Source organism: Sapajus apella, unplaced genomic scaffold (genome assembly GCF_009761245.1).
Source record: "Sapajus apella isolate SASKATOON/1434 unplaced genomic scaffold, GSC_monkey_1.0 scaffold43, whole genome shotgun sequence".
NCBI classification, from domain to species: Eukaryota; Metazoa; Chordata; class Mammalia; order Primates; family Cebidae; genus Sapajus; species Sapajus apella.
Genome location: NW_022436983.1, coordinates 4,900,066 through 4,927,748, shown reverse-complemented (window position 1 = coordinate 4,927,748; position 27,683 = coordinate 4,900,066). Strand labels below are relative to the sequence as shown.

Below are 27,683 nucleotides of genomic sequence, written 5' to 3'. Positions count from 1 at the left end.
CAGCTTAGGCCGGGAGGTCGCTGGCTGACCCTCCACCCTCGTCCAGCACCCCCACGGGCTCTGATGGCAAGGGGGTCACGCGGGCAGGTAGCCAGTTGCCCTGTTTCTCCTTGATGCCTGCATGGAACCAGTACTGGTTTCAAGCTCCCTGCGAGCCGGGAATGGAGGAGATCCTATGAAAATGATGATATGTGACAATCAGTCACAGCAATTAGTGTTTTGGTTAACAGGCCTTTTTTGTTTTCTCTCACCCAGACAGAATGTCACAAATAAATCCTCTCCTGCATTTGCATATTAATTGGATCGGAGACGTCAAGCATCTTTCATTAAAGAAAATGATCTGCATATTTGGAGACATAAAATAGTTATTTTGATGGGTTTTTTTTCCCTAAGATCAGGGGGTGGGGGAGGTAGGTGATAGAAGCAGTAGAAATTGAGGTAGAGTGAAGGAAAGCCAGCCAGCCCCTCTGTCTGCAGTTAACCCTGTGCAGTCTGGAGTTGATGACCCCGCTTGGCCAGAAAGATAATTAATACGAAAATAAATCAAGGAGCCAAGGGGCCCCCCGGCACCGGCCAGTTGCCTGAGGCCCAGGAGCCCAGCGTGGCTCCTGTGCAAAAGGGACCCCCGCCAGAGTTACGGGCGAGGAGGCAGGCTGTGGGACCTCTGTGGCCTTGCCCTTAAATCCCTCCCTTCAGAGCCGGCTGTGGTCCCAAGCAGGGCGAACTTCACTGGGACAGTGAGCAGTAGGCAGGGCGTGGGGTCAGGTGTCCACCTCGTGTCCTGAAGCCCTTGGCTGGACCCGCGGGGCTCCTGTGCCTGCCTCTTCCCGTGGTCCCTTGGCCAGCCCTCACCCTCCAGCCCCCTCTCTCCCTCCCTCGGCTCACCCACCAGCGTCCACTTCCTCCCCACTCTCTGACCTTGGGCTTCCCTGCGCCCTTCTCATTCTTTGCCAGCCGTCCTCCCTCTCCCCAGATGGAAAGTTTTCTGGGGGCAGCAGAAGCGAAGCCTGGAGTCATTATCACATGTTCTCGAAATAACCCAGAAAGCTGCTGGGTCCATATTAGGGCATGTGTCCTGTGGAAAGCCGAGTGAATGTAGTTTTTGATAGGCAAATGGGACTGCCCAAGTCTTCCCACCTTTCCGTCCAGCCTTCCACTCCAGGGCCTTGGTGACTGCTTTAGCCAGTTTTCTGGGTGGGCAGCAGCAGCAGCCTCCTCTGGACATTTCTGAGCTCCCCCAGGCTCTTTGGGGAGCACGATGGGAGCTGGTCAGTGCTCCCAGTCTCTCTGCCATCACCAGCCCCAAAGGCATGATTCCGAGTACCATACGATGGTTAGAAAGGCGTGTAGCGATGGCGAGGATGACGACGACCATCACAGTGATGACTGGCACCACATTTTCCACGCAGAAATGTGTAGACATTGTGCTAAGAGCTTTGCCCGCATCACCTCCCCAAACCCTCACCACAGCCCTCTGAGTCAGGCAATATCGTTGCATGCATGTTATAGGTAAGGAAATTGAATCTCAGAGAGGCCAGATCACAACCCATCGGTACCCAACAGACTTCAGAACTTGCGGCCAGATCCCAGCTCTCTGTGGCCAGGCCGCAGGGCCTCTGGGCAGAGCAGCGGCGACCAGCAGCCGTCTGGCTCCTGGTTTGATCCCAGCTGACGATTCTTTTTGTGTGTGAACACATGGCACCCTGGTGCTGTCAGAGGACCTGTGTGCAGGCTCCGTCTCTGCACTGCTGGCCTCTTCTCCCCACCAAGAAGACAAGTTTCGCCTCCTCTCGGGCTGGGAGCTGCCTCCGGTGGCTTCTGTGGGCTCTTGAACCCCAGAGGTGCCTGTTTGGGCCTGTGGGGATCCCCCGTGCTCTTCCTGCGCAGTTTTTTCTTGGAATGTTGAAATGCCCAGTTCCTCTATTCCCATACCCTGCTGCCTCTTCTCTCACTGTGCCAGGCTTTGGGACCCATGGGCTTCAGGACTGGGCAGTACCTGAGGCATGGCCCACTCCCTAGTTGAAGTGAGTCATGCGTCTGCTCACCTGCACCCCCTTCCCCCATGCCCTGCAGGTGGCCAGCCTCTCCTCATGCTCCAGGTGGACCTGGGTGTCCCTCAAAAACTCGTTTGGTGCCATCTTCCCCACAGCACTGGTTCCCAGGGATCCCTTCTCCCAAGCACTCAGATTCCAAATGTGTGGCGTGTGCAGCCTTAGGCTGTCATCTTGAACTTCAGGGTCCCTTGTGTTGGGCTACCGTCTTCCATGGTGCATAAGCAGGTTGCAGCTTCCAGGTCTGCAGGGAAGGCAGTGAGGTGTGGTCAGAAGAACTAGGGCTTTTGATTCAAAGAGAAGTGAAACGGCTCGGGAGCTGCGCCCCGAGGCAGACCTCCCTTCTCCGAGCCTCACGCTCTTCCCTTACAAGAAAGGGGCAGGAGGCAGGGGGCCGGGCGCGGTGGGTCTAGCCTGTAATCCCAGCACTTTGAGAGGCCAAAGCGGGCAGATTGCTAGAGGTCAGGAGTTCGACTCTAGCCTGACCAGCATGGTGAGACCCCAACCTCCACTAAAAATACAAAAATTAGCCTGGTGTGGTGTGGTGAGCACCTGTAATCCCAGTTACTTGGGAGGCTGAGGCACAACAATTTCTTGAACCGGAAAAGCAGAGGTTACAGTGAGCCGAGATTGCACCACTGCACTCCAGCCTGGGCAACAGAGCAAGACCCTGTCTCAAAAAAGGAAAAAAAGGGAAGGAAAAGAAAGGGGCAGGGGCAGGAATTCCCCCTTGTGGGCAGTAGTCTGCAGAATGATTCAGCTCCTCCAGGTTAAGTGCCCAGTCGCAGGTGCGGGAGAGAGCAGGCTTCTGTGGATGACAGCAGAAAGGTTGGTGGGGCTGGGTCTGCTGCCCACTCCCCAGTGGGTCAGGACTCCGGCAGGGTCCTGAGGGATGGAGGGATGGAGGCGATTGGGTCCCAGGCACCAGTAGCTCTGCCCAGCCTGTTCCTTTCTCATCCTCTGGCCCTCAGTGACTTTGGCTGCATGTACCTCTGGCAGGACAGGGCAGGACCAGAAGTGGGGACCTAGTGGCCTTCCAATTTGGGGTTCTTGGAGAAGGGGCTGGTGCACCCTCCTTGGGGAGGAGGTGGACAGGCTGGGTGTTTTATGGAGTCTGGGGGAGTCCTGCAGCAGCTGTATCTGTTAAATGCCAAGCCAAGTCGGTTTAATATGATTGTAGCCGCTGCTTTGATAAATCAAAATAATTAAAAATAATAAATTTGATTCCTCAACCAACAGGGCTGTGTGTGGGCGCAAGGCCTGGGCTGCCGAGCCAGGGCTGAGTAGGTGGGAGCGGGCACGGGGACACGGAGTGGAGAGTGGACAGTGGAGGGCCGCAGGGTGGAAGGGGAGGCTGCAAACCAGCTGGGAGAGGAGCATCTCTCACTCAGCAGAGCCAAGCCCTGCTGGCCACACACCTGGCTGGAGCCCCAGCTGGGCCAGCCCCTGACCCTGTGGCCTTGGGCCAGCCTCCGTTTCCTCATCTGTCAAATGGGAAGGCAGTTCCGCCCACCTCCCAGGGCTGTGTGAAGCTGGGCTTTGCTGAGTTTGAGTCTGCTCCATGTTGAATGGCCCCTCGGCCCGTCCCTGCACCCGCTTTGGCGCTGCAGTGGCTGGGGCGACCAGGCGTGCTCACAGCGTCTGCGCAGCCTTGCAGGCCCACCAGTGTGTCTGGACTCTTCCTCCCAACAGTCCCATGTTGTCCTAACACAGGATTGTCCTGTTTATGAGGACATCCCCCCCACCCCCTGCAGGACGTTTCTATTGATAGCTCCCTCGGCTTCCAGAGTTGGGTCAGGAAGCCCCATGCCACGCCCTGGGACCGACTCCCTGCTCAGGGTGCTGGCAGCTTGGACCTGGGTGGGGGGGGAATTGGCAAGGTTTTCTGCCCTGTCCCCTGTCCCCCACCCCCCATCCACGTCCTCAGGAGCCGTATTTGGTGTCTGATCCCAAAGTGTCTGAGCAGCTGGAAATCTGAACTGGGGGGAGGGGGCAGGGCTGGTGGGGAGAGAGGGACAGGGTGTCTGTCTCTTTAAATGCACTTTGTGTCAATGCGATAAGGAATTTGATGGCTTTATCAGAAATACCAAAGCTTTATTTAGCAGGGTGAGGCTCACACCACTCAGCTCCACACAATCTGCTGATAAATAGCAAAAAAGAAAAGAAAAAAAAAAAAAAAACTCCAACAACTCACCAACACCCCAGCATAGCAAGGCAGGAAAAAGATGCAGCAGACAGAAAGGCAGGGAAGCCAGGTGGGAAGTTTGGGGGGGCTGGAAGCTGCCGGGGATGGGGAAGGGGTGAGTGGGTTCAGGAGGAACCGCAGGGGCTTTCTGGAAAGTGCTAACAGGCAGGCATTTGTAGATTTTTTCTGTCATTAGGTAAAAATACTGTAATGATTTTGATTCTTGTAGAGAAAGGGCTTGTTAAGGAGACACGCCCTCCCTAGTGTCATCTGTCTGTCCCTTCGGCTCCTGGCCCCCCCAGCAGCCCAGCCCATCTGAGTCTCTCTAGGGGAGCCCTGAGGCCCAACCGTCCGCTAGGTGTGTGCCCTGGTGCCCTGGCTGGCTGTGCTGGTGAAGGCAGGGGCAGCCTTGGGATGGGGAGAGAAGTTTGGCTGAATGTAGAAGAGACTGCCAGGGAGAGAGAGCCGCCCATCTTTGCAACTCTGAGAAAGGGGCCCCCACTCCATACAGTGTGGCTAAGGAAGCTGGAGAAGGGAAGGCTTGGGAAAGCCTTTGGAGGACAGGACTGATTCCATGTTTGGGGCCGGGTCTCAGCCCAGGGTGGTGGCCCTGCCCTGCCCACCTGTGGCATTCCAGGACTTTCTGTGCTTCCTGTCACTGGGCAGCTCTTGGGGCGCCCCTCCAACCTGGCCAGTCTAGATTTTTTTGTGCTGTCTAGAGGATCCGCAGATCAGCAGACCACCCGTTCCGTGTGCTCTTCCTCCTCTTACCCTCCCTCTGCACCCAGGTGCTTGTTTTCCTGCCCCCGCGGGGGAGCCCCTTCCCTTGGGTCTGGCTTTATGCTCAGCTCACGGGCTTGAGTGCAGCTGCCCTCGGTCTCCCCCTAGACAGTCCATACAGCTCCCTCTGCCCACTGCTCCCCATGAATCTTTTGATGTGAGCAAGCCAGATTTAAGCCAGGATCCCCACCCATGTCTCTACGCGTGTGCCTCTTCTAGCCGGTTTGTGTATGTGACTTCTCTGGAAACAGAGGCAGGTATCAGTGCTCCAGGCCCAGCCAAGAGCCATGTGGATGGGGAGTGGGCTGGGCGTCGTGGGGAGTGGGCTGGGCGCCGTGGGGAGTGGGGCAGTCGTCTCTGCTGCTTCCCTCTCTCTGGCTGCTCTCAGGCTCCTCACCCCTTCTTAATGGCCCCACAGCGCAGCAGAGCCAAGGGCTTGGGGTCCTCACCACAGGCCCGCGTAGCCCAGGGACAGGGCTGCTTCTACCTCTTGGTGACTCACAGAGTTGGTTGAGGAAGAGAGGTTTCTGCCCACATAGTTGTCCCCAAACACGGCCGAGGGGCCAAAGCTTCCCAGGGCCCACGAGCTAAGCCCTCAAGCAGGATGGAATCGGGTGAGACCAGAGGATGCTTCGGGGCAGTTATGGGGGGCCCAGAGTTGGACCAAGTGGAAGCCAGGGTGGGCTGACTCAGAGAGTAACTCCGGACTGGGCACCCAGTCCCTGGAGCCAAGGAGGGATGGAGCCAGAGTGCTCCCTGAAGTCGGCTCACAGAAGTTGGACCAAGGTTAGGCCCGGCCAGCCAAGTGCCTGCGGCAGGTGGGCCTCCTAGGAACTCCTCGGCTTTAACAGGACTAGCCCGGCTGCTTGGGGAGGGCCAGCACTGGGCTGGACAGACACAAGGCAGCTCCGAGGAGAGGATGGGGGCTGGGCCGGCCAGGGAAGGGGCAGAGGGTGGGGGAAACTGCAGAAAGTCCGAGGCCAGGAGACAGACAGGGGGAATAAATGGAAGTGACAGGGTCAGGCCAGACCTTTGTCCTGCAGCCTGATTAGAGAGTCTGCCCTGGATTTCTGAAACTTTGGGACGTTGTCGGACAAACTGGAGCTTAATTCTGTCAGAGCGCTGGGGAGATTAGAATTGACATCCTGGGAGCACATTCCTGGCTGGGCAGAAATCCAGCCCCCGCTGGGAAAAACCTGTGAAAGCATGGCCAGCCCAGTGGTGGCGGCAGGGGGTGCCCGTCAGCACCAGTGGCCACTCCAGCCTCATGGGCCAGAGCCAGGAGCGCAGGGAGGGCAGGTCATTGGAAGGCTCTGGCCTGTGGAAGGCGTGGGGGCTCTGCAGAGCCACCGCTGAGTCTGAGTTCCAGTTCTGTGCCTCGTCCTGGCTGTGCTGCCTTGGGCAGAGAGCTTACAATTCTGTCTTTCTTTTTTGAGATGGAGTCTTGCTCTGTCAGTTTATTTCTTTTTTTTTTTTTTTTTTTTTGAGATGGAGTTTTGCTCTGTCACCCAGGCTGGAGTGCACTGGCGTGATCTCGGCTCACTGAAATCTCCACCTCCCGGGTTCTAGCAATTCCCCTGCCTCAGCCTCCCGAGTAGCTGGGATTACAGGCACACCACTGTGCCCAACCAATTTTTGTATTTTTAGTAGAGATGGGTTTCACCATGTTGGTCAGGCTGGCCTCGAACTCATGATCTCAGATGATCCACCCGACGCAGCCTCCCGAAGTATTGGGATTACAGGCACACGCCACCACGCCCAGACAGTTTTTGTATTTTTTAGTAGAGGTTCACCATGTTGGCCAGGCTGGTCTTGAACTCCTGACCTGAGGTGATCCTCCCGCCTCAGCCTCCCAAAGTGCTGGGATTACAGGTGTGAGCCACTGTGCCCAGCAAGTGCTTGAGTTTCTTAACCTTCATTTTCTCATGTGTAAAATGGGACAGTCTGCCTCTGGACCTACTGAATTTTCCTTTCCTTTGAAGTTGAAGGCGTAACCCTGGGAAGCAAAGAGAGATGGGTCAGACAGCAGTGCAGCTCCAGGGCCAGGGCCTGCCAGAAGACAGAGAAGGTTCCCCTTGCGGAGTTCCCTGGCGTAGGGCAGGCCAGCATTGCCAACCCGGAAGGGCCTTCTGGCTTAAGCATGTGGGAAGTGGCTGTCCCCACACCATGTGGTCCTCCCCATCAGCTACCCGTCCTTGTCAAGCCTGGAGAAGCCCAGCAGGGGACTTGGAGACAGGTTCGGCCCTCTGTAAGAGCTCCCAGGAAACCCCCACCCAAATGAAGAGAGCCGAGGGAAACAGACAGAAGCCTGCCTTCTGGGAGCTTCCAGTCCAGGATGGCCGGCCTTAGACTCAGAGATGGAGTTAGAGGACCACAGTGAGCACCAAGCGCGACAGCCCCAAACCAGGCTGTTTCCGGAAAAACAGAGTACCCCTCCCCACATCCCTCCCGACTCTAATGACTCTTAAATAGTGGTAAATATTTTGGCTAATGCAGGCTCTCGTGGCAGAGAGCAAAGCTGTCTGCAGTTCAGGACCTACAAATTATTTATTAAAGGTTTGAGATGCGGTGCAATTATGTGGAAAGAACCCAAAAAATTAAATAAATAAGTAACAAAATAAATAAATAACAGCCCCACTGGCCTCTTGAAGGCTTGGGAGCTGCACATGATTGCCGTCTTGATGAAATCCCCCTGGATGTAATGAGCTGATTTTCTGCTGTTAATATTGCATCTGCTGATGAAGGATTCGTTAGGATAATGGAACGAAGCTAAAATATAAATGACTCCCTGTCAAGAAGCAGCTTTTGTTTGTTGATCTCCTGACAGTTCCTGGGCCAAGGCAGGGGTTTCTGTGCGCACATGCATTCTGGAACAGGCAGGAGGGTGGGGGCAGGAGCTTGGGGGGCTGCCCCGTGAGCCTGTCCCCCCTGGTATTGCAGGCTTTCCCTTCGAGGTGGGACTCCTCGACCTTGGGAAGCCCTGGAGCCCTCCAGAGAGGTGCTGGTTGCACTGAGATGCTGAGCGGCAGCAGAAATGGTCTGGGGAGCCCGGCGGGGAGGTAGATTGGCTGGGCCGAGTGTGTTGGGATCCACACAGGAGAACAGGCGTGCTCTGTGTGTGCCGGGAGAGGCAGCCTGCAGGGATGCAGAATCACAGCACTTGAGCGAGGGCTCCTAAGGGGAGGTCTCTTCACTGCAGCCGTCCTAGGCTTCCCGCCTCATCCTCTCCCCGCGTGATCACAGAGCACATCTTGCGGAGGCCTGGGAGCCCCCCTCGGGCAGTGGCTTCTCAATCAGGCATAGAGGGAAAGAGGACCTATTTGAAGTCACCATGTCTCACACTGACCCCCACCCCAGCCCCACCCAGGCTTGGCTTCCCCAGCACCTGCTCTGAGCTGCCACATGGGGACAAATTCCTTCTCTCCCTAGCACTTGCTTTTTTAAAAAAAAGCAGTATCATTTTATTTTACTTTATGGTGATAAAATGCACATACCACAAAATTTACCATTGTGATCATTTTAGTTTTTTATTTTTTATTTATTGTTTTATTTTTGAGACGGAGTCTTGCTCTTGTCACCCAGGCTGGAGTGCAATGACGCAATTGTGGCCCACTGCAACCTCTACCTCCCGGGTTCAAGCGATTCTCTTGCCTCAGCCTCCTGAGTAGCTGGGATTACAAGCACCTGCCACCACGACCGGCTAATATTTGTGTCTTTTTTTTTTTTTTTGAGATGGAGTCTTGCTCTGTCACCAGGCTGGAGTGCGGTGGCACAATCTTGGCTCACTGCAACCTCTGACTCCCTGGTTCAAGTGATTTTCCTGCCTCAGCCTCCCGAGTAGCTGGGATTACAGGCATGTGCCACCATGCCCAGCTAATTTGTGTATCTTTAGTAGAGACAGAGTTTCACTATGTTGGCCAGGATGCTGTCACTCTCCTGACCTCATGATCCACCCACCTCAGCCTCCCAAAGTGCTGGGATTACAGGCATGAGCCACCACGCCCAGCCTGTAACCATTTTCAACTGTACAAATCAGTGGCATCAAGCACATTTGCAGAGTTGCACAGCTATTAAGCTAATTCCAGAACTTTTTCATGGCTCCAGACAGCAACCCTGAGCCCGTCAAGCAATCCCTCCCACTGTCCCCTTCCGCAGCCCCGGCAGCCACGGCTTTCTGTCTCTATGGATTGGCCTGCCCCGGATACTGCACATTGTTGGAATCATACAACTGTGGCCTTTTGTGTCTATCTGGCTCCTTTCTCACTCAAAACAGTGTTTTCCGGGTGCATCCATATTGTAGCCCACATCAGAACTCCACTTCTTTTTTATAGCTGAATACTATTCCATAGTATGGGCTGGGTGCGGTGGCTCATGCTTGTAATCCCAGCACTTTGGGAGGCCGAGGTGGGCAGATCACCTGAGATCGGGAGTTCAAGACCAGCCTGACCCACATGGAGAAATCCCATGTCTACTAAAAATACAAAATTAGCCAGGTGTGGTGGTACACGCCTGTAATCCCAGCTACTTGGGAGGCTGAGACAGGAGAATCGCTTGAACCCAGGAGGCGGAAGTTATGGTGAGCCAAGGTCACACCACAGCACTCTGGCCTGGGTAACAAGAGCAAAACTGTCTCAAAAAAAAAATTTTTTTTCCATAGTATAAACAGACTCCACATTGCCTTGGTTGATGGACACTTGAATTGTATCTACCATCTGCCTACTGCGAATAGTGCTGCTATGAACATTCATGGACAAGTGTTTTTTGAGTACCTGTTTTCCATTTTTTCTGACATATGCCTGGGAATAGAATTGCACCATCTCCCCAACTTCTTAAAGGCAGGGACCCTGGAAACTAATAAGAGGTCACATTTACTGAGCACTTACTATGTGCCAGCCACTGTGCTAACCATTATTTCAGTGAGTCCTCAACAGCACAGGAATGGAAGCTCATGAGGGTTGAGTCTTTGGTTTGCCAATGTTCTCTAGGTCTAGAACAAGTATCTAATAGCATATAGTAGGTGCTCAAGAAATACGAAATAAACTTCCTTCGAGATAGGTACTCATGTACCCCCACTTTTCAGTTGAAGAAGCTGGGGCGTGGAGAGGTTAAGCAGCCTGCATACCCAATTGCATGGCAGGAGGCAGCAGAGACAGGATTCAAACCCGACTCTCGCCAACTCAGCTTTTGCATGTGTCTTTTTTTTTTTTTTTCCCCAAGATGGAGTCTCACTCTGTTGCCCAGGCTGGAGTGCAGTTGCACGATCTCGGCTCACTGAAACCTCTGCATCCCAGGTTCAAGCGACTCTCATGTCTCCTCCTCCCGAGTAGCTGGGATTACAGGCACGCGCCAGCAAGCCCGGCTAATTTTTATATTTTTGGTAGAGACAGGGTTTCACCATGTTGGCCAGGCTGGTTTCAAACTCCTGACCTCAGGTGATCTGCCCGCCTTGGCCTCCCAAAGTGCTGGGATTACAGGGTGAGCCACCGCGCCCGGCCTCCTTTTGTAAACTGTCTTGTCTTCTCTTCCTCGTGCCTGGCACAGCGTCAAGCACACAGTATGTGCTCAGTGAGTACCTGACGATCTTGCTGTGGAGCAGGGACAAGAGAGATCGAGGTCACTTGACCTGGCACAGGGGCTGGGGAAGGCCAGGAGCAGGTGTTGCATTTCTGTGCATCTGTGGGCGACGTGCCTGTCTGTTGAGAAGGGGCACCGCCTACCAACACTGAGCCCTGCGCTGGCAGAGCCTGGAGTGGGCACTGCTGAGCACCCTCCCAGCACCTGGGAATATCTGGCTGACTCCTTGGCCAGAACCACACCTCACCTTGGACTTCGAGGCCCTTAGAGAAAAGGAGCGCAAGCTAGGCCACCAACTTGAACCCTTCCTCCTGGGGAGACCAGGAGTCCTGCCCAAGAAGATCGGGCAGGGCCACTGGGAAATGGGGGGGTTACTTCCTCCTGAGGGGGTCTCAGGAGGGGTGGGGAGGCCAGCTCTTCTCCTGGAGCCTTGAGAGAGTCAGGCAGGGCCTTGAACTCACCATTGAAGTCCCTGGCCAGGCATGGCCACCACACAGGGCAGCATCCCTTGAAGGACTCCAGGGCCTGACCACAGAGGGTCCTGGGCAGGTGAGGGTAGGCTGGAAGCTGGCGCTGAGCCAGCCTCAGGGTGGCGGTCAAGTTGATGTCTCCTGCTTTTTAAAAATTACTGATTGAAAACAGTTCTTAAGACAGGGTTTGGGAGAACAAGGTGGGAAAAGCCGTTTCCTGCCCCCAAAGGACAAGGGCCCTTCCTCTTGACCCTATGTAGATTTCTCAGGATTCTGGCCCAATTCCAATCAAGACTGTGCTTGGAAAGAGCCCAGAGCCAATCCAGAGGCCGCTCCGACTCCGGGGGCTGGACAGCCACCCCCACCGGCCCTCCCTGCCTCCGGCCCGGCTTCTTTCCCGAGGCCTCTGTCTCCATCCGGCACCTGCTGGCCTGTGCGGCCCTCGGCCCCTCATTGTCCTGCTAACCACTGTGTAAAAGTTCCGGGCTTCCTCTGACCTTTCCGTTTTGCCTGGTTATGTTGGGGGTCCCCCGGTGCGCACCTCTTGGCAGGCGGCCTCACCCCGGGGACTGCGCGGCCCCTGCGCGGGGCCTTCCTCTCCCCAGCCATCCTCCCACAGCACCTTCTATTGGCTCTTTCTTTTCTCCTCTCTTTCTCTCTCTCTCCCTCGCTCTCTCGCTCCCCCTCTTTCTTTTTCACTCTTTTAACATGGTTTTCCTAAAAAGTTTTTTAATCAATCAAATTTGAGGCAGAAAATAGGTTTTGTCACGCCTGGTCCCGGGGTGGTGTGACTCTCACTCAGGCTCCCGACAGCTCCTCAATGCAGGAAGGAGGCCAAACAGAATATTTCTCGGGGAAAGTGCCCGTTTCCATGACGCTGCCCCTGTTGTCTGCACTCCCCGCCCCACGCCGCCAGGCTGACAGGGCCCCAGCCCCTGTGAAAGGGCTCGGCCAGGGAGAGGCTGTGCATGAGGATGGGGCCGGGGGCAGGGGAAAGGAGGCGGCCATGGTGTGGGGGGGATGGATGGGCAGCCCGACAGCTGCCCCAAGCCCCCATGGCCCGGGAGGCCTGGGGAGCAGGTAGGAGTGGCGGCCGACCGAGGAGCCTGGCCTATGCCTCATAAATATGGAGCTGGGCAGCTGTGGGTGAGGGGCTCCAAAGCCATGTCTGGGCCGGTGGCGGCTCCAGCCAGAGGGAACTGCAGATGGATGATGCCCCTTCAGGTCCTGGTATGCTGGCCCCTGCCGCTTCTTCGCCCTTCACTCTCCAGCATCCCGTCTCTCCTGGCATTCCCTCCGCCCCTTGCCCATGGCAACCCCCTCTCCTCCATCCCTTGCTTCCTTCCTGCCCTCCCCAGACCCTGGCACCCCAGTGCCCAGCCCAGGTTGGCCTCACTCCGAGCTCCCTGCAGGCCCCCGGGTCTTCCCTCTCCAGCCCACCTTCCCTCTTCCTCCTTCCCCTCTCGGTCTTTCACCCTCTCCTCTCCTCTTCTCGCTCTCTTTTATAATTAATGATTAGTTTTAATTGGTTTGCTTAGGCAGCCTGACAGCAAATTAACAGAAGCCAGCCCAGGGCTGCCGGCTCAGGGAGAGACCACTTGCTTCAGAACCGGCCAGGGAAAGGGTTGCAGGAGGCTGCCTGCCCCCAGGCTCACTCACTCGGAGGTCTCACCTGGGCAGGTGCAGCAGCCAATAGGAGGAAGGCGGCAGGGAGTTTGCCAGCTTGCTCTGTGCTTGTGTTTTTCTCCTCCTCACACCCCTTCTGTGCTCTTCTCCTTACCCAAGACATGGCTGGTGTCTTCAGAGATTAGGGGTGGGTAAAAGGTGGGCAGGGCCACTGCCCTTAGTTTGGGGCAGGGTTTGCGTTTGGTATCACTCATCCTCACTTGTGCAATGGGCTGGTGGGGTGAGCGGCCTGATGCCTCTGGGGCCAAGATCTGCTTTTTCACATGGACAGAAGGAAGGAGGTCAGAAGGCTGTTGTCACTCAGCTGCCAGCCAGCTGTCAGCCACACAGCCTGGAAGCGCCGGGACCCAGTTCTGTTTGTGATTTGCCAGCTACCTCTGGACAGAACGCAGAACCTTTGGGTCCTCAGTGTTCTGGGCGGAGTACTTAGGATTAGGAACATTGGATGGACGGACGGGCGGATAGACGGATGGACAGATGGATGGACAGCTGGCAGGCAGTGGGCGTGTTGGCATGACTTAGACACTTTCTGCCATGATTCCTGAGCACACAGCTTTTTTTTTTTTCTTAACCTGGAAGCATTTCCCTTCACTCCAGCCCCACTGAGTGTAGGGCCTCTGCTGTCCTCTGGGTTTCCCCAGTGCTGTGCCTCTCCCCTGGCCTTGGAGAGTCCTTTCCCAGATGTGCTGACCACTCACTCACATGGGCCACTCACTCACAAAGCAGACTTCGGGGACAGTGACAGGCAGAGAGACAAGAAAAGATGGCCGGAGAAGGAAAGAGAGACCAAGATGAACTCTCGGCTACTTCTTAGGCGCCCACTGGGGTCCCAGAATGCCAGTGTCCCAGGTCCCTCCCAGGGACAGCCTCCCCGCTCCTGGGACGCGTGGATGGGGTGGGTGGGGTCCAGGACCCCGTGTGCGTCCTGGTCCCTGTTCGTACACATCTCGGCCCTCCCCTCCCTCCTCCACCCCCGACCAACTCCTGGAAAGTTTCCTCCCTGATTGTTCTGTGTGATCAGATCTGCAAGTTGCTCTCTAAGCTTCTTGTCACATTTTGACTTAATGAAGTGCAACTGCTGAGGGATTTGGGTTCAGCGCTCCGGTCTCCCGCGCTCCCTTGTTGTCAGAAAACAGGGGTGGTTGGGGACGGCAACACCGCACTGCAAGTCGTTATCATTCCGGTCAGTCTGTTTAACACAAAATTAAACAAAGAACTAATTAGTGCCTCATGAATTAATAAATGCACAGTTGCCAGGGAGGATGGGAGGGGAGAGAAAGGTGGTGGAAGGGAGATACCGGAGTTGTGGAGTTGGGGGGCTTTGGGGGTCTACAGGAGGCTGGCCGGGACGCGTTGAGAGATCTCAGACAGGAGTGTGTGGGACGGACGGGACGGGGAGGATGACATCCCAGCCAGGGCCCTAGGCTGACCAGCCAGGACCGAGCTCGGATGGCCGACCCCACCTAGCACCTGGCAGTGGAGGCCTGGGGTTCTCCATCCCGACCCCCTGCGACCCTCCCTGCCGGTGTCCTCCTCCGTCCTCTCCTCTCCTGGCCAGCTCCTTCCCTTTTCCTTATTCCCCCTTTGCACGGCTCTTCGCTGTCTCTATCGCCTCATCTCAGGGGTCCACCCAATGCCCTGCAGACCCCCAGCCTCTCATCGTCTGGATGAGGTGGGCATCAGAGGCCCGTGGGGCAGCACTTCCCAACCACTGGATGCCCACTGGCCCGCAGCCCTCCCAGAGCCCTGCATCTGGCAGGGTGGGCTCTGTCCTGGTGGGCACCCTGTGCCCATGCAGCCCAGCACAAGTGGCGAAAGCTGGTGGAGAGCCGAGGCCTCCTTAAGAGAACATGTCAAGTACAATTAGCATTATCTGTCTAAATATGTCCTGGGAACTGGAGAGCGGGCGGTGGGACTGGGTGGCATTCCGGGAGCCCTCAACAAGGTCACCTCATCTCCCGCAATCCCCCCAATCTGATTTGGGGATTACATAGCCTAAGGAAATTGGTGTTATTCCTCTTGCATCATTGATAAGCCACACATGAGGGAGAGGGGAGAAAAAACGTAACAGCCACCAGCCTTCCCCCAGCCTGGGGAGGGTTCCGAGGCCTGCAGGGGCAGGGCCTGGCTTGAGCAAGGGTCAGGGGCCTGGCCAGCAGGCAGGGAGGCTCCCTGTGTTTTCTCTCCACGTACACAGAGGCTGCCCCTTTGAAACTGGCTCCCCAAACTCACTCCCTGGGCAGGAGGGCCCCTCCCAGCACCCTGGGCTGGGCCATGTGTCGGATGGTCCGAGTTGTGGGACCATCGTCTCTCTCCCTGGGCAGTCTCTGGACGTGGGTTGTGGTGACTCATGGGTAGGACCCCAGGGTGGAAGATGCTGTCAGCAGCCTGCTCCCGGGGCGGGGAGACTTCCTGGTGCCTTGGCCCCGGGCCCGCCCTTGCCCCTCTGTCACCAACTTGCTAGAGAGAACAGTTTGGCATCTGTCATTTTTATGTTCAGGGGCCCCAGGGAAGAGAGTAAAGGAGCAGTTGCTGCTGTATTCTGTCACTGTCCCCAGGCATCCCTGCTAGGCCGCTGCAGCTCCACGAGGCCATGTCACCAGCACCCCCACCCCTGCCTCCTCCACCAGCACCCCCACTCCAGTTTCCTTCACCAGCACCCCCACTCCAGCTTCCTCCACCAGCACCCCACCACCTCCTCCACCAGCACCCCTACTCCAGCTTCCTCCACCAGCACCCCCCCACCTCCTCCACCAGCAGCCCCCCACCTCCTCCACCAGCACCCCCACTCCAGCTTCCTCCACCAGCACCCCCCAACCTTCTCCACCAGCACCCCCACTCCAGCTTCCTCCACCAGCACCCGCCCACCTTCTCCACCAGCACCCCCACTCCAGCTTCCTCCACCAGCACCCCCCCACCTCCTCCACCAGCACCCCCACTCCAGCCTCCTCCACAAGCACCCCCCCGGCTCCTCCACCAGCACCCCCACCCCGGCCTCCTTCTCCAGCGCCCCTGCTCCAGCCTCACTTCTCCGCCTGGCTAGGGGGGTCCTGAGGACCACATTTCCCCTGCAGTCAGCTCCTACCCGGTTCTGACTCTTTCTCAAACTGTGGCTGCCGTGTACCTGAATGAGCCAAATCAGAGCCCAGCTGGCATGCCTGAGTTTCTGGCCCTCTTGGCTGGCCCTGGAGTGTCAGCCCCTCAGCTATGTGGGACAGGGAGCCCTTGGGTGCACAGGAGGGATGGAGGGTGTGCGCTGGGGAGTCGTGGGCTTGGAAAGGCTAACTGGGCTCCTCTCTCTGCCTCCCCAGGATGAAGTGACACCCCCAGGGACATCCCAGGAGGCTCTAGGACCCTCTTCGAGGTAAGGCCTGAGCCCCTCCCTGAGCCCTACATCCCCTCCCCACTGCTGACCACTCACCCAATGCACATGTCACCCTGGGTGGGTCAGTCCTGCAGAGCACCCGGGGAAGAGGAGAAGTGGAGCTGGGGAACAGCAGCCACCCTGCCTGTTCCGCCCTGGTGGGAAAAGATGCCCTCCCGCCAGGAGGAGCTCCTCGGTTTGGCTTGTAGGCTGGAAATGGTCTGGGAACATGTGGATTGCAGATTTTGGGCAAGGAATGTGCTCAGGGCCTGCAGGGCTGCGCCGTGTGTTGGTTAAAGGCCTCCACGTTGGCGGACCAGCATGGGATGGCAAGGGACCTGGGGTGGCTGGGCTCAGGGTCCCAGCCTGCAGTGCCCACTCTTACAGTGCCATCGCCTCCGTGGCGGTGGCTGGCTGTGTCTGGAAGCACTGCCCAGGCTCTGCTTCAAGAATCGCATGGACTTGAAGGCCCCAGAACCCTGGTCCTGCCTTCTTTCCTTGGAGGCTGTGCCTCTCCCAGCGGCTTCCTCCATTTTCCCTAAGAGGCTGGCAGGGAGAAGGCCACGGCTGAGGCCAGGACAGGCTGCCATGCCCTGCCCTTCCCCAGGCCCAGGGCTCCTCCGGAGTCCAGGGGACTGCCCCAGCCCGGCCCAGCCCTCACGGGCTGTCAGTCCCCCGAGTGGTGGCGCGAGAAACCTGGGGCCACCGGGCCTCGGGCCCCAGGCAGTGCCGTGTCAGAGGTGACCGGTGGAACGCCAGTGTTATGTAAATAGCGGGGCCTGCCCGGCGGGCGAGCTGGCAGGCTGCAGCCATCCATCATCCCTGCTCGGCGGGGCGGGGGACAGACACGGCACCGTGCGCCTGGCTCCAAACCTGTTTGTTTTCCCTTTGTCTCTCGAGTTTCGGCCCCGGCTGCGACCGACGGGCTCTGGGTTTTGTCCTACCGGCCCCTTCCCCCCCAGGAGGACGGGGAAGGGAGGAGATTCGCCAGCTCCCACCGCGGCTTCCCTTTCGGACTTCAAAGGCTCCCCCAGCATTGTCTGTGCTGGCGGGCAGTGGCCCTGAAAACGTGATCAGAGGCGGCCCGGTGTAGGGCAGGCCCGGCCCGCGCCCTGCGCTCTCGCTGGGGCCTGTGGATTCCTCCCTTTGCCGCCAGCACCACCCTGGTTACAGCTCTGTCCTGGGTCCTCTCGCCTTTCTCTCCCTGGTGCCCCTTCTGGCTCCCTTCTGGCCACTCCCGCCCTCCTGTTAGCCATGGCCTCACCCCTGTCTCATGGAATTGAGAGTTCTAGAATCTTCAGAGCTACAAGCCTCCACGCCTGCACATGGTCCACGAGGATCTGAGCGCCGTGGAAGGCTCCTCAGGATGCACGGAGCTGGGACCGGTTCCTGGATATTGGCTTCCCACGTGCGCCGTGTTCTCTGTCCCTTTTCTCTACCCTCTGACCATGAGAACCTTGCTTCCTCTAGAGACCTCTGCCCATGAGATCCAGACAGGATAGATACCTCCGCCCCCAGGCAGCAGGGTGAAGTCAGGCATTCCGTGTCCTGAAAGGCAGCCCCAAGTGCTTCCATTCTCTGGAGCAGCGCTTGGCAGATGGGCCACCTTTGACCCACAGCCTGCTTTTATAAATAAAGTTTTATTGGAACACAGCCACGCCTATTTGTTCAGGTATTATCTATGGCTGCTTTCACTCTACACTTGCAGACAGAGTTGAGTGCTACAGCAGAAATCTCTGTTTGGCCCACAAAATCTAAAAGAGGAATAATTTTCTCTCTGGCCCTTTATGGTAAAAGTTTGCCAGCCCCTGCTCGAGAGGCTCTAGTTCCTGCACTTTGCTCTCTCTTTTTAGTGGTGAGATGTACATAATAGGAAATTTACCATTGTGGCCATGCTGGTGTGCAGTTCCCTGGCCCTAAGTGCGGCCCCGATGCCATCACACCGCATCATCCTGCGCTGTGCACGTGTCTTCATCGGGACTGCTGTGAGGGGCCCAGCACATCTGTCTGGCAGCCCTGCCCTGGGGTTGCAGGGCTGCCTACAGTCCTGGTCTGTCTGGGGGGCTCCCTCCCCCTGCTCTGCTAGGGCCTCCTTCTGCTCAGTCCCACCTGCCTCAAAGTCCCAGCTCTTCCTCCCCTCTGCAGCCCCTGCTTCCTCGGCGCTCTTGCCCCCACTGGCATCCCGGCACCCCCACTGGCATCCCGGCACCCCCACTGGCATCCCGGCAGCCCTGTAGCCTTTAGCAGGTTCTCTCACCTCAGATCCACAGCTTCCGCTTTTTTTTTTTTTTTTTTTTTTCTTTTGAGACATTCGAATCTCACTCTGTTGCCCAGGCTGGAGTACAATGGCACTGTCTCGTCTCACTGCAACCTCTGCCTTCCAGGTTCAAGCAAGTCTCCTGCCTCAGCCTCCAGAGTAGCTGGGGCTACAGGTGCACACCACCACACCCGGCTAATTTTTTATATTTTTAGTAGAGATGGGGTTTCACCATATTGACCAAGCTGATCTTGAACTCCTGACCTTGTGATCTGCCTGCCTCAGTCTCCCAAAGTGCTGGGATTACAGGCATGAGCCACCATGCCTGGCCCTCACAGCTTCCTCTTTTGTAATGGGAGAAGAATATCGACTTTGCAGGGTTGTTGGGACAAGTGAGTGAGTTGTTGTGGCTGAAAGTGGCTCACCCGGTACCCACCAGGTAGTATGTGCTTGAGTTCCCACCTGCCAGAGGCAACAGACATCTCTGGGCAGATTCCACGGAGCTCCCTACCCTCTGCCCTGGGGGCCTCAGAGTCTGACCCCATGGAGAAGGGCTGGCTCCTGATTCCAGGGAGCACCTTGGGGGGAAAAAGCCCCATGGGTAGTCGACCGGCAGGCCTGGGTCTTCCGTTTCTGTGGCAGGGCCCTGGGAGTAGCATAACCTCTGAGTGCCAGTTTCTCAATCTATAAACTCCAGAGCCCTGCCCACGTGCTCTCTGCTTCCCAGGCTTGTGGCAAGGAGGAGCTGGGATGCCTGGGAGAAGCTGTGCCGGCTGTGTTGGGAGCTGCTGAGGGGCAAGCAGGCCGAGGGAGGAGTCCAGGTCTGAGGCTGGGCCTGTCCGTGGCGGGTGGGAACCAGGCTGCAGTCTGGCTGAGAAGGCCCTGGGGGTTACACAGTGGCTCTGGCTCTGTCCAGGATCAGGGACCAAGGCCGCCCTGGCCCCGTTCTACTGCTGTGGGCTAAGGTTGGAATCAGGCTTCAAGCCTGAGAGGAAAGGCTGGCAGGGAGTGGGCAAGGAGACGGGAGCTGTGCCGGCAGCCAGAGGCCTGAGACGGAGCTGCGTCTGCAGAGTCTGCTGGCTGTCCTCTCCTGCTGGGTCTGCTGCCGTCTCTCTTGCTGTCCTCTTTTCGAGGGCTCCTGGCCTTTCGTCCGCCTCTCTTTCCCCTCCAGGCCTCCTCTCTGCACCCCTCTAGTTCCTCTTCCTCCTTGCCTTCCCACCACCCAGAGCACCCCCACAATCCCATGGCTCTCTCTCTCTCCCTCTCTCTCCTTTTCATCTACTCGGAAGGCTTTACTTTACTTCCTTGTCACCCTAATTGATTGCATTAACCTTTCAGCGTATTGGATTTCCCCGGCATCGTGCAGAGAGCCCTGTGCAATATGCTTATAATCTAAGCCATAATGGACAGTTTGCAGTCAACAAGCCCCTTCTCCCATCGGCCCCGTTGACATCTCTCTTGCCCAGGCCACAGTGGCCACTGCCCCCGCTGGCAGGGGTGGGGCTGGGAGGAGGCAGACACAAACCTGGACCCGCCGATGGGGTTCTTGGCCTCCCTCTCCTCCCAGTGCCGCCGACAGCCCCACATCTCCCTCTGCAAGCTCCCTGGCTGGGGTCATTGCCAGGCCTCTGGTCTTTGTGAGTCCTCGTGGCTTGGCCTTCTGCCCTTAAGACTCTCTGTCTAACAAGTGGCTGATGGGCCCAGCTTGGATTTTGTGGGTGAGAGTCCCCCGTTCCATCCAGATGGTTCTCAAAGCAAATCGTTCCTCCTTCACTAGCTCAGGAGGCTTTGGGGGAAGATGACAGTGGCCACTTCAGGGGGCAGGTGGTGGCTAGGAGGAGGAGTCTGAGATCTCTGACCTTTACTGGGCTCTGAGTCCACAGGAGGCCTCTGTGGACCTTCTGGAAGCTGGACCAGCTCCTGGAAAGGGTGCAGGCGCTAGGGCAGACGAAAATAGGGGATCTGCTGAAGCCAAGGCAAGAGAGAGATAAAGACCCTGCCAGAGCAGGCCAGGGGTGAGGCAGCAGCCGCTCCTCCCAGAGGGCAAGGAAGCGGGCACGTGTCACCTGGTTTGGGGGCCATCCCCCGCACTCATCTCAGGATTGTGTGATTTGGGTGCTTGGTAGGGGACGTCTCCGAGTCTCTATTTCTTATCTGACGTTTGGTGCAGCTCTGAGCAGATCCACCTGCCTTCCAAAAAGGAAGAGAGAGATTGCCCAGGCAGCAGGGCAGGAAGCCCAGGCGAAGCCTCGCAGGCAGGAGGGCTCGGCCCGACGGGAGATGGGCCGGGGGAGGTGGAGAAACTGAGGCCTGGCTTGTCAGGCTGGTAGGAATGGGCTCCCTCAGGTCAGCTCCTGGACGGGCACCTGTTAGTTCAGCAGAAGGCAGAGGAGCCAGCCCCACGACAGCTGCCTGGTCCTACGGGCTCAGCCCGAGGCCTGAGCACTGGCCCCGGTCTGTCCCGGCTGAAGCTGCCAGCCCTCAAATCAGCAGCCTGATCGGCCGAGTCTTCATTCACGACAAGATGGGATGTCAGGTTGAATACATTAGTGTCAGGCTGGAGGAGCAGGACGGAAGCTCCCATTAGCCCTGGTGGTACTTCCTCTCTCCCGCACGGCTCCCCCCCAGCCCTTTGCCCGTCATCTCCTCCTTCTGACCAACCCCCCTCCTCCCATCACTCCATCACTCTGAAGGGCGAGCTTTGGCGAGAAGGGGCTGGACCTGAGTCCTTCCCATCCTCTCCCAAGGATTTTAGGGGTGGGCAGAGGGCACAGCAGGGAGAAGCCAGGCAGCGAATTAAAGTTTGTGATTGTCAGCATCAGGAGAAGCTAAATAACCCTGTAACTAGTATGAAGGTGAATTCACGGTCTGCTGCACACGGAGAATATGAGTGTCTGCGAGACGGGGAGAGTGCGGCACGGGAGCCCGCCTGCCACGGTGGGCAGCCTCCTCTCTAGGGACCCGGGTGGGAGGCAGGAGGAGGGCCACGCACCCCCTTCCCTGCTAGGGAGCAGCTGCCCAGGAGCCCCGCCAGACACCTGCGGCAGCTTAGCTGCTGGACAACCTGCTGGCCCTGGCACCAGGGGCCTGAAGAGACGTTTGTAAGCACCAATGGTATACACCCATGGACAGCAGCCCAGGCCTTGGACTGATCCATATTAACATCTAATCCTTACCGAGTGCTGTGTGACAACCACTCCACGCAGGAAGTGGCAGTGTCAATCCCCATCTTTCCCTTACTTTCTTATCACCACTTTATTGAGATATCATTCATATACCATAAAATTCACCCTTTTAAAATGTATAATTCAGTGGTTTTTGGTATATTCACAGGGTTGTACGATCACCACCACTATCTAATTTTAGAACAGTTTCATGCCCCCAGAAAGGAACCCTGTACGCATTAGCAGTCCTTGTCTATCACCCACTATCAGTAGACCTAGGCTTCCACTAAGAATGATTCCCTTGAGGTGCTGAGAAGGGGCCAGGTGCCGTGGTGCACGCCTGTAATCCCAGCACTTTGGGAGGCTGAGGTGGGCGGATCACCTGAGGTCGGGAGTTTGAGACCAACCTGACCAACATGGAGAAACCTCGTCTCTACTAAATATACAACAATTAGCCAGGTGCGGTGGTGCATGCCTGTAATCCCAGCTGCTCGGGAGGCTGAGGCAGGAGAATCGCTTGAACCCAGGAGGTGGAGGTTTCAGTGAGCCGAGATCACGCCATTGCACTCCAGACTGGGCAACAAGAGTGAAACTTCGTCTCAAAAATAAAAATGCTGAGAAGGTAGACGGTTGGTGCCTGGTTTCAGGGAGCAGAGCCCGTGGAAGATCGAGCTGGGGTGTGACCTCAGATACTGAGACTCCAGAGCTGGTGATCCACGAGGGACTGCTTGCTGTCCTGGCAGGTCCCCACCCCACCCCCGACACGTGTGCCTATCATGTGTGTCTGACAGTTCAGGCTCGGGCGTGTACATGAACCCTCCAAACACCTGGACCCAGACAGCAGCCACAGGTCTTCTCCCCAGGTACCGGCAACTCCACACAGAAAACCTCACACCTCCCGGAAGGACAGCCAGCCCCCTCCCCGGGACCCTCCCTCAGCTTCTCCCCAGCCCTGCTCCTAGGAGGGAGGCTTGGCACAGGAACCAGCAGCAACAGGGTAGCTGAAGGGGCCAGAGAAACCTAAGCGGTTTCAGAGTTTTAAGGTGAGAAATCCCATATCTACTGCAGCTGATCATTGTAACTGAAAGAAAATGCTAACCCGACATTCCAGAACAGGTCCCCGCCCGGGCTGGGGCCACAGGCTGGGCCAGGCAACGCAGCTAGCCCAGTTCCCTGCATCATGCTCTCCAACTTCTCTCTCTGTCTCTCTCTCTCTCTCTCTCTCTGCTTCTCTGCTTCTCTTCTGTTTATTCTCACCTTTTTCTTGCCACCTACTCTCTCTCCTCTCACACTCCACGTTTCCACCCCAAAACCTGTTTTAAAAGTGTTTGTGGCCACACTCTTGAACTCATGAAAATTTGGGAATTTATGTGAAACTGTCGCTGCTTCTGATAAGAGAAACCTATGAGGGTGAGACAAAGGAGAGGGAGACACGAGACAATCAGTCTGTTGGATTTTGGTTTGGGGTTTTTTCCTCCTTCTTCTCTCTCCCTCCAAAGTGGAGGATCCGGCCGGGCCAGTTTGGATATTTATTAAGAAAAAGCCAAAGATAATTAACTTTTTTGTTTTTGTTTTGTTTGTGGGTGCCTCCCCTGCTGGCACTCCTGGCTGCCTGGCAAATTAAACCTGCTCCCGGCTCCCTGGGTGCTGGGCTGCCGGCAAGACTTCTGCCGACCGTCCTGGGTCTGCCAGGGCCGCCAGCTGCCCACCCAACCGTCCACCTTGGCTTTTGGACGTTGGGTCACTTTTTGCTCCCATCGATGCCACCTCCCCAGGCTCTACTGCTAAGAGCACCCTTTAGAGCAGGGTAAGTGGGGTGTGGGGGGCGGGGAGAGGAGGGGCTACTGTTTGGGGTTGTGGCCAGCACTGCCCTAAAAGGAAATGTGGGGGGAAGCGTGAGCCTCTCCCAGGGCACAAGGTTGTCCCTTCTGGCCAGTTCAAGGCTGTTGACTTCCCCGGAGAGAGTAAGGGGAGCAGAGGATGAGCTGGAAGTACAGGGAGAGTCTAGATTTGGGCCACGTTGATCCCTAGCTCTTCTCCCTGGAGGCTGGTACACTGCGAGGCCTCACAGCCCCTGAGAACGCCCTGGAGCCAGGAGGCTCTGGGCCACGGGGCCAGGCTGTGACACCTGTCCTCTCCCAATGCCAGGCTCTATCCTGCTCCCACCTCCATCCCAGCCCAGGCCATTGGGGGGCCCGGCGCTGAGTGGCTGCGGAGCCAGAGCTTGGGAAAGAGCTGGCTGCCTCTGGTCGGCTGTCCTGGAGCCACACAGAGCCCTGAGGCCAAGCGGTGACCTGAGCCTGAGCCCAATTCATGGGCCAAGAAGGTGACACTGGGAGCTAGAGGCTTCCTGGTACGAGACACAGCCGAGGGCTTCTCGGGAGCCAGGACAGCCCCGGAGAGGGAGGCCAGTGTGGAGGAGCTGGTGGGGTTGGAGGTGGGGCTCACCCCCCGGGTAAGCCAGTCCACCTCGGCCCTCCCCTGCCAGGGCCCCTCCTTGGCCCCCTGGCTTGATCCCCAGCCGGACAAGTAGGCCTTGAAGGGGAGCCTCCTCCAGGTGGGGAGCCTGCTTTGGAACCGGCCACAGAGAAGAGGGCATTTTTCAAGGATTTTGCTGGCTCTTTTTTTTTCTCTGAAATATAAGGATGTGCAATTTTTTTGGTTTCAATTTAGCATTGGAGAATTTTATAATTTAGTAATTAAAATCTCTGATAGGCTTTAGAAATTGCGGCTAATTGAATTTAATGGGAAGATGATTTTCAATTTTATTTGATTACCGGGACCCCTGGCATCGGTATTTATGGGAAAAAAATGGGAACTGTGCTGTGTGGGCTAAGATGGCATAATTGAATTAGGGATAATCGGATTTCTCCGTCATGAATTTCACTATAATTTTCCTATAATTTTCCATTAGATATCTAGTTTACAAATATTCACAAAGAAATGAAGCTCTTTCGGAATGGAGATTGCTGGCTAACAGGATTACGGGGCCGAGCGCGAGGCTGTGCCAGCCCCTCTCCTGCCATAATGCAATCCCTGCGTCTGCCTTACACTCGGCACGGCCCTCGCTCCGCCACCCACTCTGTGGCTCCTCTCTCCCCTTTGTTTCCTTCTCATCCTGCTGACCCTCTGCCCCAACACCCACCTGTCTGTGGCCCCTGACCTCCCGTGCCCGTGGTTGTACCTCGGTGCCCTGGCTTTGCCCGCCCTCAGCCCCCAGGCTTCCCGTCCACCTCGCTGGCTCACGGCTCTCCCGACACCCTCCCTCCATCAGCCCGGGAGCAAGCTCACATGCAAACACGCGGGCTCCCTCGCAGGTGCGAACATGCTTGTTCGCAGGCACACACAGTCCTTTGGCCAAGGCTTCCATGCCCTGGCCCAGTCGCCTCAGATGGAACCAGTTTATTGGGATCCTGGGGTGGGGTGCAAGAACAAAAGAAGCTTTGTTCAAGTTTATGTGAAAGTTACAAACGCAAAATGAGAGCAGATAAAGCATGAGATACCTGGTGTGTAAACAGGCAGGTGAGTGAGAAAGCCCCAGGCTCAGGAGGGTGAGTGGGCAACCTGGGGGTGCGGGGGAGCGGGAACCAGTGATGGCAGCATGACAGCAAGGGCAGATGGCTCTCCTTGGTGCTGACGTGGGGAGCCTAGGTTGGGGGGACCACTGGGTTGCCTTCCACTGTTCTGTTTCTCTTGCAAGTGGGATGTCTCAGGAGGAGCTGGAGGCTCTGGGCCCGGGGCCTGGAGACCAGGGGAGATGATGGCATTGGGCTTCCACCCTTGGAGTCCCAGGCATGGAGGTCCTCACTGTGGCCTGGCCTTGGGGTCTCAGGTGTCACCATGTCGGATTCCTCAAAGCAAAGATGAGCCATAGCCTCAAAAGTTGCCTCTCCTCTTGGTATGATGAGATACACTCAGAGAGAGAGAGAGACAGAGAAGGAGGGGTGCATAATCTGGGGACCCCTCCATGACACAGCCTCTGACTCATCCCGAAACCGTGAAGCCTCCGCCTTCTCTGACCTTCATAAATCCTCCTGTTTCAGTGCTTCTCTGACCCGTGCTCCTCCACTGAAGGTCTTTGACTCTTGAGCAGGGCCCACTCAGCCTGCACTGGCTGCCTGGCCAGGGACTTGGCAGGGCGGAAGCTTTCCAGGCATCCCCACACCTCCCTCCACCGCTGGCTGCCATCCTCCAAGCTCCAGTCCTGTCCCTTCCGCCCAAGGCCCCGAGGTACTGGGTGGCCAATCCAGGTGGTCCCACTTAGGCACACCTTTCCCCTCCATACCTTCCTCGGGGGTCAGGCTCTGACCACCCTCAGCTGAATCCCAGAAGGATATTCAGAGTCAGCCAGCGGCTCTGTGGGTCAAGTATGCAAGGAGCACCCCATCTGTGCAGACATCTTCAAATGTACCCAGAAATCACCTCTTCTACCCCATGTCTCCAGGCTTCCTCCTATACCCAGTAGCCCAGACAGAAGAGCAGAGGCTCAGGATTGGGGTTGGGACTGATCACCTGCTGTCACCAGCCAGAGCTGCAAGCCTGTTGTTACGATTCCTTGCTTTGGAGTCATGGGGGCAGCACCCAGAGGCAGGTGTGAACCCCACAGCGGTCCTGGACACAGATGTCCTCTCTGAGATTCCAGCACATGGTCCTCTGTGCTGGGTGCCCTGTGTGGGCAGTCAGACTCCCAGGCTTAGACTTGGGGTAGTTCTATTCTCTTATTCGGGGTTTTGGGGCCAAGGGCAGTTCAGTAAAGCTTCTGGGCCTCTCCAGCTGCTATTCCTATGTAGGGGTGGATTGGGGATGGGGCTGTGCGACAGCCAGGAGTGGGGACTGCCAGGAAGGCAGTGGGAAGGGCAGTGGCGGAGGGAGGGATGCTCAGCTCCCTGCGAGGCCATTTAGAACTATAGAGCAAGCAGAGAAAAGGAGAAAAGTGGGGAAAGTAGGAGAAAGAGTAGATTGTTAACTCCCTGATGTCTTTGCCCCAAGGCCTCCCCGGCCCCTCCCTTTGCAAAATATAAATATTGCAAAAATAGGCCAGCACCATGTTGCTGGATGCTGTCCAAAGACCAGGGAGAGCCTGGGCCCTGCTCCCCTCCCCTCATCTGAAGGCAGTGTGGCCCCTCCTGAAAGAGGAGGGCTGGGAGAGATGGGGAGGGCAGCACAATGGGTGAAGAAGGGACGGAGAGCCAGCTCCTTCCTTAGCAAGACTGCCCAAGACCCTGCTCACCCCACTGCCTGTTTCCTTGAGCCCCTCCAGCCCGATGGGTCATTTAGGTCACCAACATTTAAGGACTCTTAAAAAGTATGGCTGCAGCAGGGACATCTGGGGATGTCCCATGGTGCACGGTGCATAGTGGGGAGATCCCCCCCAAACTGCTTCTCTGGCAGAAAAGGAGGAAGAGCAAGGGGAGCACAAAGCACCTGGCTGGCAATGGGCTGGCAGGAAATAGAGATTCCACATTGAAGGGCACGGGCCTGGCCCCAGGGCCGGGGTGGGGGGAGCTGGGATGGGCCTCAGCCTCCCTGGTTGAGGGTGCCTGTGCTCTGCTGAGCTACCTCCCTAGGGCAGTGGCCAGAGGGACGAAGCCGGGAGGAAGCTCAAGCGATGGCCGGGATCTTGGGTGGGGGGCTGTGGGGAAAAGGGGCGTCGATCCCCGATCCCCATTCGTCTGGCTGCCGGGCAGGTGGGCAGGAGTGGGGAGGAGTGGGGAGTGGGGAGAAAGACCCGGAGACCGGGGAGGCTCTGGGAGGGCCCTTGAACCCGTTTTAAGGGCAAAACCAAAGCAAAGCGGAGGAAACCCCAGTGCGTGTCCCAGACCGGCGCTCCTGGGGCCCGAGGCCGGGGACGCGGGTGTTGCGGGGGCGCGCGGGCCTGACTGCGCCCTGCCCCGCCCCGCCCCGCACTCCAGTTCCTCCAGCTCCAAGAGCCGCCCCTGCTGTGAGGGGAACACGAAATCCCTGTGCTGCCCTAGGAGCCCCGAGCCCGCAGACAGCGCGCAGGGGAGCAGGGGGGACGCAAGGCCCGACGGGCGCGGCCCCGCGGCGCCTCACACCTGCGCCCGCCCTCGCGGAAAAGTTGGCGCGGCCGCGCGGGGCGTGGGGCGGGCGCGCGCGGCCGCCGACGGCCGCCCTCGCGGGGCCGGAGCGGC

At 57.3% G+C, this 27,683-nt stretch overlaps 1 protein-coding gene across 2 annotated transcripts in view; it reads left to right on the top strand.

Annotated features, from left to right (window-relative positions):
* Window positions 1-27,683, top strand: part of CASZ1 (castor zinc finger 1) — a 161,760-nt gene that overhangs the window by 78,177 nt on the left and 55,900 nt on the right. For both annotated transcript variants that reach the window (XM_032300366.1, XM_032300367.1), the window contains one exon: window positions 16,058-16,110. The gene's annotated coding sequence lies outside the window, so the exon portion shown is untranslated. The remainder of the gene's footprint in view (window positions 1-16,057; window positions 16,111-27,683) is intronic.